Source organism: Mytilus californianus, unplaced genomic scaffold (assembly GCF_021869535.1).
Source record: "Mytilus californianus isolate M0D057914Y unplaced genomic scaffold, xbMytCali1.0.p SCAF_8, whole genome shotgun sequence".
Lineage (NCBI taxonomy): Eukaryota > Metazoa > Mollusca > Bivalvia > Mytilida > Mytilidae > Mytilus > Mytilus californianus.
The window spans coordinates 61,539,479-61,556,355 of NW_026262734.1; the positions used below are offsets into that span (position 1 = coordinate 61,539,479).

General features: G+C 31.8%; 1 long non-coding RNA gene across 1 annotated transcript; it reads right to left on the minus strand.

Moving 5' to 3' along the window:
* Positions 1-681: 681 nt before the first annotated feature.
* On the minus strand, positions 682-6,638 carry LOC127712136 (uncharacterized). Its single transcript, XR_007986960.1, has 3 exons — positions 6,209-6,638; positions 3,780-3,873; positions 682-1,070 (listed from the first exon to the last, which is right to left on the minus strand). It is a non-coding gene; the product is annotated as an uncharacterized LOC127712136 (long non-coding RNA).
* Positions 6,639-16,877: the final 10,239 nt, after the last annotated feature.

Genomic DNA, 16,877 nt, shown 5'->3' on the forward strand with positions numbered 1-16,877 from the left:
TTTTCAAAAGGTGATCTATCTATAAAACAAAATGGATCAACATTTTTATTTACTATAGTTTGCAATAGCTTTTGCTCTTAAGAATGGTAGGTATGAGTCCATCATGCATATTTCAACGTTATAAGTTAATACAAGTCTGAATCAAATAAGCTAAATGTCACTTTGATTTGATCTTCCTAGCTTTTTAAATTAACTGTTTCGAAACCTTTGAAATGTTCGAAATACTAAGGATTTTCTACCCCCTGAATAGATTACTTTAGCTGTACTTGTCAGAATTTTTGGTCCTCAATGCTCTTCAACCTCGTACTTTATTGTCCCTAATAACGTTTTTTTGATGGAGTATCACCGATGAGTCTTTTGAAGACCACACGCGATTCTGGCGTACAAAACTTCAGCTTGGTATCGACGCTGAGTTTATTATCGCAACTCGAGTTAGTAAAAATATGATCAACAGGACAAGTTGCTTTGCTTCATGACTTTACAACATTTCATAGTTTCAACTTGTGCGTGACTATTGATCTGAAATAAACGTGTTTACTAACTTGCTGTTTAGATGTAGATTACTTCCATATATCAGATGTCTATACAAAAAAAGAAACTGGAAAGGTCTACCTTAGTCTAATCATAAATATAAAAAAACGTATCATTTTAATGCAAACTTTGAAAGGATTGAAGGTCCGTAACATTGTACAAAATATATTAAAAAAAAAAAAAAAACACCACACAATCAGACATATTTGCAGGAAGACCACATCGTTGCAATTACCAGTTGATCTTATCCCAAGGTTTCACATGTAACACTTAGCGTTGAAATATTACTCAAAATTTATTTGGTTAACATTAAAAACGTACCATATCTGTTTCTGTTGATAATTTCAATCCGAAAAATGTTGTAAATGATTTCCAGATCAATCCACAAATATGGTGATAAATTATTGTCTGTGTGTGAAATCGTATGTGTTAAGCCATCAACAGCTTTAGATGCAGAAAAGTCTGACCGTGCCGTTGAGCTTTGTTGGGTGGGCTTTCTAAGCGCCACATTTCAGGATTTTCGTTCGGTATATTAACATCTGAAAATATAAATTAATTAACAATTTTATTATTTTTATTATTTGTTATTATAAACATTTTAAGTAAAGATCGAAAAAAATACGTGATGGGAAAACATGTCATATTATTTCGGTTAACATTCTATCGACAAGATTTAACCAATTTACCGTGATACATTTCTACCGAAGATGACGGTTCCTTCCTTCAAAATTGAAATCAATACTGTAACCAAGCATGGTTTTTCTTAAATGAAATATATAAACGCTCACAATAAAAAGGCGAAAAGGCTGAAGTAGTCCTCCAAAGATTTGATTGACCTCTGTTCTTACAAGTGACTAAATGTATTTTCTCTGGCAAGGATTACACGTGTCGAATATGAATCGTAGATTAGATTTCATATTGTAGGTTAAATGGTATATACGCAGTACTGTATATGCAGTGTAAATTGCACATCCTGAAACATAGAAAGTCCGATAAAGTGACATTGTAAGTATATAATCTTTTGCTGTCAATTCGTAAACTGGCATGCCGTTTAAAAGTCATCATGGTTATATCCAGCCATAAATGTTACGATTGATTGGTTGATTGTTGTTTGCTTAACGTCCAGTGGACAATATTTCATGCATATTAAAGACGAAAAAAAATTAACAATAAATGCAATACGTAGGTCCTGTAATAGAGCCCGTCCGGAAAATTTGAAATTTCAACTGCGTCTGAAAAATGATGATATATTGGATAAGGGCAGACATTTTGCCTTGCAACAGGTCATCTACGGTACCCCTCAAAGGGCTGTTGCAATGGTTCTTAACGTGCAGAGAGCATGGCAATCTTTATTCACGAGCAACGGGTTTAACGTTCCCATTCTGACCGGATGTGTCTGTGTTCTTGTACATCCCGCACAACCAAACGGACGCTCAACTTTGACAAGGGTTTCATTGCCAATCTGAAAAAGACCCAAGCGTCACATATTTATATTCCCCAGTCACCCTTGGGGATAAATGCTTCGGGAAAAAGTGGCGAAATTGTTATGAACCTAATAATGGACAAAAAATTTGTTATAATATACATGTATATAATTTGATGCTGATTTTGGTTAACTAGTGTCCATCGCCTGCATACGCAAATAAATCAAGACAGTTAAAGGGTTTTATTTCTTATTCCTTACTGTGTAAAACATTCATACCTGTCTCGTGTTTGAAAATATTTAACACAACAGTAACACGTAAAATAAGCATCTTTTATACCCCGTAAAGGCTTTAGGATAGAACTTTCAGAATAAGTTGCAGAGTACACGGACAACTTTCAAAAACTGTTCTGAGGTAGAACTGTCGAGATCAGATCAAAAATAGAACTGTCTAAAATTGTCAGAATGTTTTCTAGGATAGAAGTGACAAATGCACAGATCTAAATGATTTTAATTGGAACACCTCACTAGCCATGAGTTCGAGCAATTCAAGTCTTGATAGAAGTCATGAGCTGTTTACCCTGTAGGGCATTTGTAAAATAAAAAGATTAAATAGTAAGAATAGTCCGATACGATCTTGGATAGTTAGTGCCATTATTTAACTAAATTATCAGATCTTAAAAGAAATGCACAGAGGTACGGGGACTAAATTTCTCACAGTTAAGTATTCATTGTAAAAAATAGTACTAAACTATATACTACAGTTAAATGATTGGATTATTGAGTGACTTTATCATTTTCTTAAAATTTTTAATTGGAGTTGACCTTATCGAACATTATGACATTTTACAATCTTGTGAATGAAGGCAACAGTTTCTACAGACGTTCAAATCTCATCAATCCATTAAGAAGACGACAAATCAAGGAAACTGGCTAATACTGAGGGAATCGCTTCGACTTCAAAAGGGAACAGGTTCGTCGACTTGCTAAGCGTTTCATGATATGCATGCATCCTCCGCCATGCGATTCAGTCATGCAGTCAATTTGACAATCAGGAATTGGACATAATCGCTTAATTTACAGATACGACGACTATTCTGGTATCGAAGGATATAAAAACATATTGCTAGTGAGTTTATACACAGATAAATTTTTCGTACATGATTTTGTATTATTATCATACGCTAATACCGAATTGTTTATACAATTAATAAATGTCAATGAAATAAAATAAGATAAAATGAAATAAAAAAAAAAAAAAAAACACATTGATTTACATAAATTAATTAACTATTGCTTTGTTTTAAATTGTTGTTTTGTTACATTTGCTGAAATAGGTATAGTGGGGATTAATTTTAATGCGGGAGTTGCGATTCTTCGCTCTCTTCGATATGTCCATCTAATGTACATTTAATTAGTCTTTTTCGTTAGGCACGGATGTGTTGTCAATGTCGCGCTCTTACGTTATAGTAGTCTTGTTTAGCTTATGTAAGTTATAGGACATCATATTAATTTGTCTTTAAGAAGAACAAATGAAAGTATTTTTAAAGTTTGTCCATTTTTAATGTGAATTATTAACCGTCTGTTATGTAAAAACAGACACTGCAGTTAAGTCATCCACACATATCAAGCTGCTTATATGTTTACGTAATTGTACTTCACTGGCTTGCAAATGTTTAGGTTTATACTTTTCTAATGAAAGTAAAGAAAGCTCTACAGACGCATTAAATTTATAAAATATTTTTCATTTTTTCACAATGGGGAAAAGGAAAAATTTAACTATGAACTATTTTTACTGCTATCTATTAAATGGTTTCATACGTACCAACCTTTATACAAATAATCTTTTTATTCTTTAGGCTTGCACAAACTTCATCTGTGCTGCATAGATTTCCTACACACGGGTCAAAAAGGGTATTCTAAAATTTATATATAACTTCAATATAAGTTAGACGATTGTCAACTATTTTTCTTATTAATGTGTGTTCTATAGTCGTTAGAATTTAGAATTTATGATATATATTCACTTCTGTGCCAAGGCTATTGTAAAACTGATATGTAAAACTGATTTGACTTATTTATAAATGAATGAAAAATGAAACAACTACTTGTTTTACATGCACATATTCCATACAAAAAATATGAAACTAGATTATCCTGATCATGGAGATATTGAATTTGAATTAAATTTATATGATTGATATGCATCAATGTAAAATCTAGAAATATATCGAATTAATGATAACAAGGTATTGAAATTCATATTGAAAAAATTAATCATAGATCTAACCAACTCAACATAAAAGAGTAATCCAAACAAGGCAGATCCGATAGATCTGAAGGTAACATTACACATGTTACCTTTGTTTACACTTTTCTCTCGAATAAAGAGACGGCAGTAATCAAAATTAAAACAACCGTTGTAACAAAATACAACGGATCAAGAAAGACATGGCAGAACAATACAAATAAAAAATATATTTAGGGTCAAAGTTTAAAAGAGAGATGAAAGATATCAAAAGGTCATTCAACACTCATTAGTCAGGATATGTTGAAAAAGCTATGGCAAAAAAAAAAAAAAAAACGAAGAACGACGACAAAACAAACAAGTTCACAAAATCCTACATTAATATTGAATACTGACCAACACGAATCTAACCTAAAACTGGGAGTGATAAAGTAACCAAACACACCAATGAAATGGCTATTATTCATTGTCTGAATTAAATGAATCTTTTCCACTCTAATATTTGTTTTATACCTCTTATCAGTTTGGTAACCAGAATGTCACGAGCAGTACACGAACAAAACGACCTAGTATAGTCCAAAGGAAATTGTACAAACTTTCAATAATGAGCAAACACTAACATAGAGTCAATGAACATCAACCTGTACTGCACAATGCAATTGCCTTCTGGCTGTTAACTCCAGAAACCTGTCATTCTAGTGAGACACGGTATAAAAATAGAGTCATTTTATAATATATAAAAAAGGATAACAGGAATTCCAAATACATACTCGACGGTACAAAATCACCAATACCCGACAAATTGTGGTGGTATCAGGTTACCACCCCATTTTACTGGATTTCCGCGGTATACAACCATTTATATTTTCCCATATATTGTATCGTGAAACTAATCAAATGTTGCATCTGCTAATAATGGATTAGGCTATTTTAATATATCATTTCTACAATTAGTCTTCATGATGTGATTTTAATTGTTATCCTTTCGTGCACACTAAGCAATTATTAAATATGCAATACTTTAAAATGTTTTCATTCTTAATCCTTATTTTAACAGTGAATAATGCGTCGCTTCGGGAAACAATGTTTGATCTGCTCTTAACCCTTAGTTAATGTAGATGTTGTATAGCATTTTTTTTTTATTATTAAAGACCTGTTATAAAAGTAAACACATATTTGTTATAATATAATACAATATCTGCTTATACTTAATGCATGCGCATCACGTGTATGTCTATTTAATTTGTTGATTATTATATAAGTATTTACTTTGCAAATAATTGCTGAAAAAGGTAGCTTAAATACAGTCCTTTATCTGTGTGCATTTCCTACTTGCTCGTTACACTGTGCATAGTCCCTTATTTACACATCATATAAATTGTGTCATTCCCAATTGTAACATACAAGGTATACCATAAAGTACTGACCTTTCGCTTTTGAATTATATTGCACCAATACCATTCATTATAACCATTGATGCAATTTTATTTACAGCAAAAGGGGTATAGAGAATGCTTATGGTAGCAAACGTCTATGTGTGTGAATTAAGGTTGAAGGCCTAGGGTCATTGCTAGGCATCTGATACATTGTAAATTGGACCTCTCCAAGAAACAATACGTTTAACCATGGACTTATTTTGAAGTCTCTGATAAAAAGCAGATTTCTTGAAGAGCAGAACATTTAGTACCACCAGTTAATAAAATTATTCATATGACGAAAAACGTGGTTGCTCCAGACGTAAACCCACATCTCTTTTTTTATGTATTGCATGGTATTAACAGATTTTGAAAAAAAGTACATAGTATGAAACATGTCACTTATATGTTAAACGCCACTAATTGTGTCAATTAATTATCACTTAAATATAATGCATTGAAGGTGATCATTACGTTATTTAGTTTCGAATCATAAAATTGAATTTGAAACGTAACCAAATGATTTCTCTGAAATTTTGAAAGTTTGTTTTGTTGCCATTCATTAACTGATTCAATTCGATTTAAACTCACCCCTCTGTAATGTTGAATCACAACGTAGATATAACCGTTGGCATGTTGAAAGTACACATCATAAAGATACTCTGGTTTCAGATTAATCTCGCATGTAAGATGGACCCTGTTATAGTTGTAAGAATGGCATCGTGGTCGTCGGATACATTTTATGAAGCAAGCTCTTGGTGGTGTTTGATCAAACGAACGATAGATAAATCCCTGTAATTTTACATCCCTTTTATCTGGATTTACCGTGAAGATTTCAGGTGTGCACTGTTCAGCAGAGATTTGCAGAATTTTATTAAGTAGGAGCAGTATAAAGTGTCTACTGTAGATAACCATTAGAGAAATACTAAGGTTCATTTTCTGCAATTGCGATTGAAATAAAATCACTTAACTTCTTCTAATATTTAAAACTTTCTAGATCTAGATTTCCCTTCAAATGTTTTTCAATTGAAACCGTAACATTATACTTAACAGCTAAAGAAGCGCACCAGCCATATAACTTCTAATGAGATAATGTTTCTGTTGTTAATAAGTTTTCAAAATTGTTTTTGGTAGAAATCTACATCGTCGGAAATAGCACGAAAATACTATTAGTAAACCATTGAAAAATTTAAGGTTATGCTTGAAATTAACTACTGTTTTAAAATTTGTAGGAACAAAAACCCCGACCACTGTTATATAGGAAACAGTTGTGTGTTATTTGTGTTGCTGAGCATATAACAATTAACCTTGAAAAACATAGTATGACATGATATTACAGATTTTATTATGAAAATGAGTTAATATCAATAATTTGTTAGCTTAAAGTTATGTAAACCAATACGTTCTTGTACGTGTTGTTTATTTCATATTATAATGACAAACAGGGTTGCCCAGAAATACCAAAAAATAAATACGGTCAAGCTAAATTCTGGGAAAAGAATATGTCATGACTTTTATGTGTTATTTGTTTATGCTTGAATACGGGATGATTGATAATGCATTGGACGATATGGCTTATATTGGCAAAGACAAACCAAATCCCATTTTAAATGAAACTTAAAACTATTTCTTTTTGTAGTCAGCTTTTTAATACTTAAATTAAGATATCCCAATAAATTATATACTAATATGTATACTTTGATACAACATAGAGGAAAACATGTCCTAATATGTTTTGCCTATTTGGCCTGGTAAATTCACCGAAAATAAAGCATTATACTAAACAATACATGAAATCATTTTCAAGGTCAATAGAAAGACTTTTAATTATATGCCTCGGGCTTCAAATGTTCATAAAAATGACTAAGTATTATCTGAACAATTTAGACCATATTCTCACTTTCAAGTGAAATTACAAAAGTTAGCCTTTCCAATTGTGATACTCGAACCTTAATAGTAGAGTGACAAATCAAGAAAAAAGTGTTTATTTTACGACTTTACTGGACCAGCATAACTGAAGGCTAAACATGATTTTTTTGCAAAGCCAATACCTTAAGTTTACTTTTAGCCCGGTCATAGCCATTTCCTCAGTGTAGTTTTTCATAAAATGGAAAGAAAAAGACATGTTGATTTTTTCATTCAAAATGCAACTTGACAAAATATTTACGTTTGTTTCTTTTTTATAGTCCTCAAACTCTTGAGTTTGCATTTTATGAAAGTTAAAGTGCTATTTCTTATGGTAAAAGTATAATTCTTTCTTTTTAGCCTAATTTTTTCGTTTTCACTAAGTTTTAAGAATATGTTTTCGTTTCCACTGAGTGGTTACAACATTGTAATTTACATTACATCGATATTTTCCAAACTTTTTGTGCTAAAAAGTAACAAAACTTCATTTGGTAAAGTTATGAAACCACTCCGGCTCAGATTTTCTAATAAATTCACGTTCTTTGACATTTTTGATAGGCATTATAATTCAGTGAATTTCCGGATTTATTTCTTTTACCGATACGAAGTACATTTACATTTTATTGACGAATAGCTTCAGCATTACATCATACCATTGTTCGTGTTTGTGTCTATTAAATATATTAGGATCGATTTTGTATCATAGTTTTATTGAACAATGTTTTAAAAAGTTTTTAACAGGCAAATTGACATTTAGAAATAAAATCCTTTTTCACAAGAATTTAAGGTGGATCGTCGGTATATATTTCCTCAGATAGAATTTTCTTATACTTTGCCAAAATGAAGATTTTACTATGCTTTTTTTAAAAATATAATAAAAAAGAATGGGTCACCGTGCTATTTTTCAAGCTACAAGTCGTGCAAAATTGTCCTAATTTGCATAGATTGTTCAAGAAAAAACTCATTTTTGTGAATCAAAAGAAATGTATGAGAGATAGAATTTTGAAATAAAATATGAGAAGATAGGTTTTATAATATGCTTTAAGAAAATAAAAAAATAAAAAATGTGTCACCGAACTTGTGTCTTGCTGCAAGAAAAAAATTAAAATTTCACTATCATTCTAGTATAACATTTTTACTATAAGAGTAATCTCCCCTTAAAAGGCTAAGTAAAAAATTGATTTGAAAAACACAAATATTAGATACTTGGTTAAACATTTTGGATAATGCAGTAAATCACTTATTTTTCTTTATGCAAATAATCAGTCTTACACATTAATTGCAAATCTGTCTCAAAATTTGCAGATGTAGGCAAAGAACTTGGCCGATTGTGCACTGATATTGAACAATCTTAGATGGCGGTATACAGTGAAACTACATTAAAACAGAGCCCCTTTACTATTAGACATGTTCACCATAAGCCGATACCAAAACCGAAACCGAAACTGAAACCAAAAATAGTAGTGCAGGTAAATGGTAAATGTTTATAATGTTTCATTAACTTAACCCTTTTACTCCATTCTATTGTTTGAAATGTGAATACACTAGATGGAGTATTACTTCAATTCAACAATTTACATGAATCTATCAAAAAAAGTTAGATTCAACGAGTCTTAAATACACTAATGCAAGTAATATACAATTAAGATGTGGAAACAAATTTATTTATGATGTACATTAATCATGAAGCAAGTTTCGTCGAAGGGAAAGAACTGTACATAGTTCTACAATATGTGTAATATCGTGCCGACTATATATATAAAGAGAACCTTTTTATTTACAAATGATCCAAAACAAATACTTATAAAGGCAAACATTTTTATTTCGGTTTTGTGTGACTACTGTTAATCTGTTTCAGAAGAGGAGGATCCAAAAAGCGTGTGTTCTTTCGGGAAAATTACTTTCAACAGTTTTGTATACATTTTGATGTTTTCTTTCTCCATTTCATTTTCTATTCTTTTTCTGGAAGCACGTTTGATTGTCCCTCTTGATGTGCTTGGTTGCATGTCTGTTTCCCAATTCATTTGATGTAGAAAAGACTTCCGAGACCAATTACTACCTGATGAAAGTTTATACCCATATCAAGGAAATGATATTTACCAGCAATGTATAAGACATGAATTCAACTTCTTCGGAATTACCGGTGAAACAGTGGATAGTTTTAATGAAGTATATTTGATACTCATGAGAACGCTTAGCAGAATAAGACAGAGGAATGAAGATGCGGTACTTATAAGCTGGCAAAATAAACTTTTAATGGTTTTGTTTTGTTTAAGATGTTACCCTACATTTGAACAAATGGCTTTGATGTTAGCAAAACTTTAGTTTATAAACCTATCCATGAAATTTGGCCAATTCTTCATCAAGCTTTCAGATCAATGATAACATGGCCTTTAGCTGAAGAATGGGAATCTATGAAGGGTGATTGTCCAGATTTGGAAGAAGCAGTTGGATATATTTATGGCACCTCCCATAGAATAAATCGCCCAAACGAAAACCAGGCATTGTTTTATAGTGCACATCGTCATATACATACACTGTTTTCATACGCAAGTCATAATAGACACAAGAAAGAAAATAAGGTACATCAAATCTGGTTTCCTAGGTCATAACTATGACGCGATGCCTTACAGATTGATGGATGCGATCGGTCCACACGAGATCTTACCGTTTCCTCGTGATTGTTACTTACTTGACGATACAATATATCCATCTGAACATCTTATTGCAACACCATATACTGTAAGGCAGCTACATGCAATAATCCGCGATCAACGCAAATTTGTCAATGAAAAGATTCGTGCAAGACTTCGGCTGTTGTCTGCTCTATGGTCTGGTTGTTGTCTCTTTGACACATTCCCCATTTCCATTCTCAGTTTTATTTATGTAGAACATTCCATAAGACGAATGAAATTTATAAAGTAATAGGTTCTTTTTATAGACACAGTCGGAACGATATTGCACCTATTGTAGAACTATGTGCAGCTCTTTCCCTACGACGAAACCTGCTTCATGATTAATGTACATCATAAATAAATTGTATCAACATTTTAAATATTATTGTATATTACTTACATTATTGTATTGAATAATGGTTGAATTTAACTTTGCTTTTTAGAAAGATTCATGTGAATTGATGAATTGAAGTAATACTCCATCTAGTGTATTCAAATTTCAAACAAATAAAATGGAGTAAAAGGGTTGAGTTAATTAACATTATAAACATTTACCATTTACCTCACTACAGTTTTTGGTTTCGGTATTGGTTTTGATTTCGGTTTCGGTATCGGCTTATGGTGAACATGTCTAAAAGCAAGACTTTCACATGTTTCGTGGTTATTTTTTTCTTAGAATTCTGGTTAAAAAAAAATTAAGCGACGAGTTGAATGTTGAACGAGAAGGATTCTCATAGCCTAATTGGTGATATCCAAGATGACTTGCTTGTTCACAAAAAGCCTATGTAAAATAAATAAATAATTAAGAAATAAAAGTAACTTCAAGCAAAAGAATTAAATAACGACGATTCATCATTTTACGGTCTCCCTTTATTCAAACTAGTGGGCTTCACAGAATTATCTTTCAGATTTCCTGGTGGCATGTACTATTGATTAGGAAAATACCATTGACAGCAACAAGTCTACTTTTTTTAAGTTTGTTGCGTGGACCTGTAAACGGGAATGTACCATGAATACAAACAAAAAAAAAACAAAAGCCACAATTACGAATACGATTCAATATCATCATTTTCTTCTTAAAAATTCCAGGTAAATCAGCTAGGATTATGTCATAAAAAATGAATCAATGGATGAATGCTGAAGGTCCATTGGCAAATATTTTATGCATATTTAAGACGAGGACAAATTTAAGTGCTCGATCCAGAAGGCTTCGACTTCGATGTTCAACTTCTAGGTATCACTTTGACACTGGAAACGAAAAGTTGTCGCAAAGGGGTCGAATTTTTAACGAGAAGGAATCTTATAGCCTTATTGGTGACATGCATGAAGGCTTGTTTGTTCACGAAAAGCCTTTGTTGTGTTTTTTCCTATGGGAAAATACTGCTGCTTCTTACTTCAGCCAAACTACAGTGTAGGTTAGAAAAACATTATGGAAAATCAATCATTATACGTAAAAAGAAAAGGCAGGAAGAATCAAAAGTAGGGTTCAGTAGTTCAATCTAAATGTATAAAGTCATTGAAGCAGCTAGCCATTTAAAATCTGGATAACTATTAATGAAGACCAAACATTACATGCAGCCACTTCAACAGTTCCTAGTTAAATGCAGTCCTTAGATACATAAAATGGGACTTACCCATGGCCAACACCATCTGAAATATATATTTCATATTCCCCACAACACACTCCATGCTTATTCACGAAGTTTTTGTTATGGATAATTGATTCTTAAGCTTGAAATGGTAAGGATAATGCTTTTGAACCTCCTGACGACACCATGTGAAAAATCTTGACAACAGCAGGTGTATATTTACATTAAGAAGATAATTTATTTACCCCATTTCTTGGCATAACAACTACACCATTAGTTGGATAAACAAATATGATTGACTATCAAAATTTCCATGGCTTTTGTGAATCATAATCGGAAGTACGAATATATCACACTAGCTTAGAAAATTTGGAAATAAGCAGAATCCAAAGATGTCATATGAGGAAACAAGGTGTTTCAGCAAAATGCAGAGCAAAATTTTAACCAGCAGTTTGCTGTTGCCAAATAACAAAAATGGTCTATTGCAGACGTTTTATACTCCCACATAAATAGAATATGAGGATTTCATGGGTTTCATCTTTTATAAAGCAACAGTTGGTAAGTTATAAACTTCAGCTTGTCTATCTGACTTTTGTTTTGAATCTGGAATTTATTCTCGAAATACAGTAAACAGATTCTTATTTGCGAACAGTTTAATCGTGGTGTTACAGAATTAACACTGCCCTATGAGGCTTTTATGGTTCCTTTATTTAAAGCATTTTTAAATTGATTCAGAGACATAAATTGTATAAAAAATAGTGCACCAAAGGCATTCAAGATCTCGTTACTGTTTTTAAAAACAACACATGTGTTTGTAGAATTGAGAACACAAACCGATTTTCTTCGAGGAACTTTTGTCATTGGATATTCTTCAAGACATTATTATATTAACATGCAAGGGTAAAGAGCTTAACATAAAAGTTGAGTCTGCTACACACAAAATATAGCTTGTACAAGTATTTCATCATGTGGAGGGTCCTCGGTATGTTGAAATCATCTTACTCAATAAGCATTTTCAAGAGAAGACGACGATGAAAACGATGTCTGAACAAAATAATCAATGTCAGAAATATTGGGAAAATTATTTCTTATTGAGGTATCACAGTAGATTTCATGAAGGGTTGATACAGCTTTGACTATGCGGCATGTTTAAACCCATGGATAAACAATGAGAAGCCCGGAGTTCTGAAAATGGTGTGCACTTCGCGTGTAAAAGGACCTTTACAATTCTTTCTGGGGGAAAATAGTAGGCTGATGATGTCACAATTATAACCCATACAATCACATAAGTCATAACAAAAATGTACGCTAACCTATCAGTACTTTTTTCAAACCATTTTATTTAGTTACCTAGTGAAATATTTGCCGCTGGCAACCGGTATTTAATTAAACAGAATCAAAATTATATTAGACTGTTTTATAAGAAATTGCGTTAAAATTCAGAAACATATCTTTAAATGTACGTGTTACGAAGAAATTTCAATTGCAAGCAATTTCATGTTGGCTTTTTCTAGTTGCAAACTAAATTACCCTAAAAGTTGGCATTTGGTGACAAAGTTGTTTTTCTAATTTACTCGGAAATTAATTGTTATTGTTTATTCTTTCGTTAAAGGAGTAATGTCTTATCTATTACACAATTTGGATATTATGTTTTGCCTTTTTATAACCCCATTTGAAAGTTTTTAACACTAATTAAAAACTCGACTACCGAACTTTGGCCTCAAATTAAAAAAAATGCACCATTTTTCGATTCTACGACCAGGCAAAAATTAAAGTTTAAACATTCTTCTACAAGAAAAATCATAATTTAGCCTGCAGGTAGGGTGGTCCATTAAAGTTGAAAATTTGTTGTCTTTGCCACTCCACTATGACATGAGTACACTTAAAGTGTTAACATGGCTAATAAAAGGGTTGTACATCACATGAAGAGGTCATTTCAACAGATGAAATACAATAGGAATGAGATGGTTTTGTGTGGACAAAAAGCAAAAATTGTTTAAAAAAAAAATTTGGCTTCAGGTTTAGTTTAATACATATATATCTCAAATTCTTACATTTTGAAAAAGATAAATTAACTTTTCAATGGTTTTATAGTTTTTCATATGCTTACTTTTTTCTTGATGAATTTATTGTTTTTTTTAAATTTCTTTTACTACATATACCAAGCTATAATTTCTTAAAAATAAATCATTGTCTCTTATGTCAATAAGTTTAAATGTTATTTTACTTTCACATTTGCACCCTTCCCAATTTGTTTTCGTTCCATTTTTGAACATGTACCAATATAAATAACGTTTACAATATTCAAAATGTTTTTTTATAATTCAATTTCCTTGTTCATTTATAATAATTAGACAAACAACAGTACCCATGATTTTTTATTTTGCTATCCTTTTGTGGCAACTTCCTAAGGGGATGTACTATCACTTCGTTAGTGCTGTGATACATATTTTACATTTATAATTTATCTACAATGAAAAGTCATTCATGTATTGTATTTTATAGTGCATTGAAAGCAATGTACAATATAGAAATAAAGGGAAAATACTGATTTTTTTTAGACGAGAAGGCGTGAGTATGTTTTATAAATTATTAAGTTAAAAAGGCCATGATGACAATTTTAATGTGACATGAGCACGATTGCTTTTATACTTATTGTTAGAACATATAAGCTAAAAAGACATATAGCATATTATAAATATAAGTGTCGCCACAAATAATTTAGACTTATTGTCTACGTTTACCTCACATCTTGACTTACATCTAGAAATTGACAATGACGGTCGGTTGAGAACAAAACTTTACGACAACAAAAAGGGATGGTTTAAGCTTCCTTATGAACTTTTCCAGTTCTATGGAGCAACATTCCCGCAGCACCTGTATATAGAGCATATATCTCCAAGTTGATACGAAATTCCAAAGCTTGTATTTCTTATCGTGATTAAACCAAGAGTACCAAGTTGCTGCAGTTGAAGTCATCCATTCGGAAATATTTAGAACGCCATAACGAGTTAATTGACCGTTAAGGAATTTTTGTTTCATATATGACAACGCATGACATCCAATTTCCGTTACCACAATCCCCTTCATATTTTCGTCGAATGTGACATCAACGACTTAGAATTATAACCAAGTTTGTACTAACATGAGCAACACGACTGGTTCCAAATGTAGAGCAGGATTTTCTTCCCTTCCAGAGCACAACACAGCTCTTCAACTGTTTCTGTTCTTATACATCATTGGCTTTCAAATATTCGACTTCAAACGTTCTTGATGAAAGTACATTCAAAAAAGCGCTTCGTACGTATAATATTGATAAAGTGTTGTTTTCATTGTTTGTGCGTTTTGAATAAGCAATTACAGACCAATTACCAAGCAGTTTAGTAAATAAAGGGAATAGTAGTATACCGCTGTTCAATAGTCATAAATCGATTTAACTGAAACCAATCCGGGTCACAAACCAAAACTGAGGGAAACACGTCAACTATTAGAGGAAACAAAACGGAACAACAGAAACACTGAACTGCTACAAAAACAAACGCCAACATACATAGAAATGGATTATGTGATAACAAATGCCATATTCCTGACTTGATACAGGACTTTTAAGAAAAAATGGTGGGTTGAACCTGGTTTTATGGCTAGCCAAACCTCCCGCTTATATGGCAATGTTAGAAATACCGCTAAAATGACATATTACGTGACAGGAATACAGTACAAATAAATGCAAGAACATTCAGGACAGAGAATACATAAATAAATAATATAATACATTGTAGTACATTTCAACATGTAAACCATAGAATAACAACGAACACCTAAGATTAATTTACGACAGAACTTAGAATTTAGTAAGACATGCATTGTTTATATTTGATTTTGTGAATGATGTAACAATTGCAAAATGTGCAAAGAAGTTGAACAAGTTTGACTCTACTAATCATAACATCGATGAATTATATTGTTTATAAAGACTCAAAAATCAAAAGCTAAAAGGGTTTGACAATTCTGGAAGGTTTCTACAAAATCTGCTTCGAAGTATGACAAATGACTCTTTAGATCAAATCTTGAAAATTAATAAAAAAAAAACTTACATGAAAGTGGATAGAACAACGAATGTATTATGTTATAATGCTAAGCGTAAAAACACAGAACACCAGTGATGAAATACAAGAAACAAAAGCATATATGGAATTACATTACTTCAAACCAACTGATTTACCTTGGCAAATGAAAATCTGTGCATCCCTATTATTATTAAAATAAGAGGCTGCGTGTATACCATTATATGATATATTATGTCAGAGAGAAAAAGGTGCACCAAAGGATTCTAGACATAAAAGGGGAAATGCCATTTGCTTTTCGGTTCAATGCAGGCTCTGAAGATCAATATTTTTTTTTGAATCAGTTGTAAATCATATTGTTAATTTGAGAACAAAGATTACCTTTTATTCCTAAATGGTGGAACAAAGTCAAATGACTATAGATGGTACACATGCATCTGAAATTGATTTTGTTTTGTCACAGCTGACAACATTTGTTGTATACTCGCCTTTACATAGATGGGTTGAACTTCCTGCTCAGTATAGTCTACCAAAAATTATTCCTTTTTTCATAAGGATTTTTTTTTATTTGCACATGAATATAAAAGTTATACACATTTTATACAACGGTTTAACAGGCAACCATCTATTAAAGAACATAATAATAAACACAGCTAAAATAGTTTGATACATAGCAGGATATGATGCAATACAAAGGTTGCTTGGATTGATATATTGGATTTTTAAAACACTTAGGGGATACATCCTTACTGTGAATGTGCCAAAAATGCAATGATCAGCCAGTAAGGCGTACCAAGTTTTCTTAAAAATATCTTTCACTGATATAGAAAACATGACAAAGTAAACAAAATACTGGTCCATTGACGACATCTAAATATTTCGATTAAAAATTCCAGAAGTTTTTGCATTTATTTTTATCATCTCCAATTTAACCACTAGGTACGCTCATTGAAATTTCTACAGAATAGAATTTCAACTGAGGGGTTACCCACTTGTTAATTCTATTGTTCGAGTGGATATTTATATT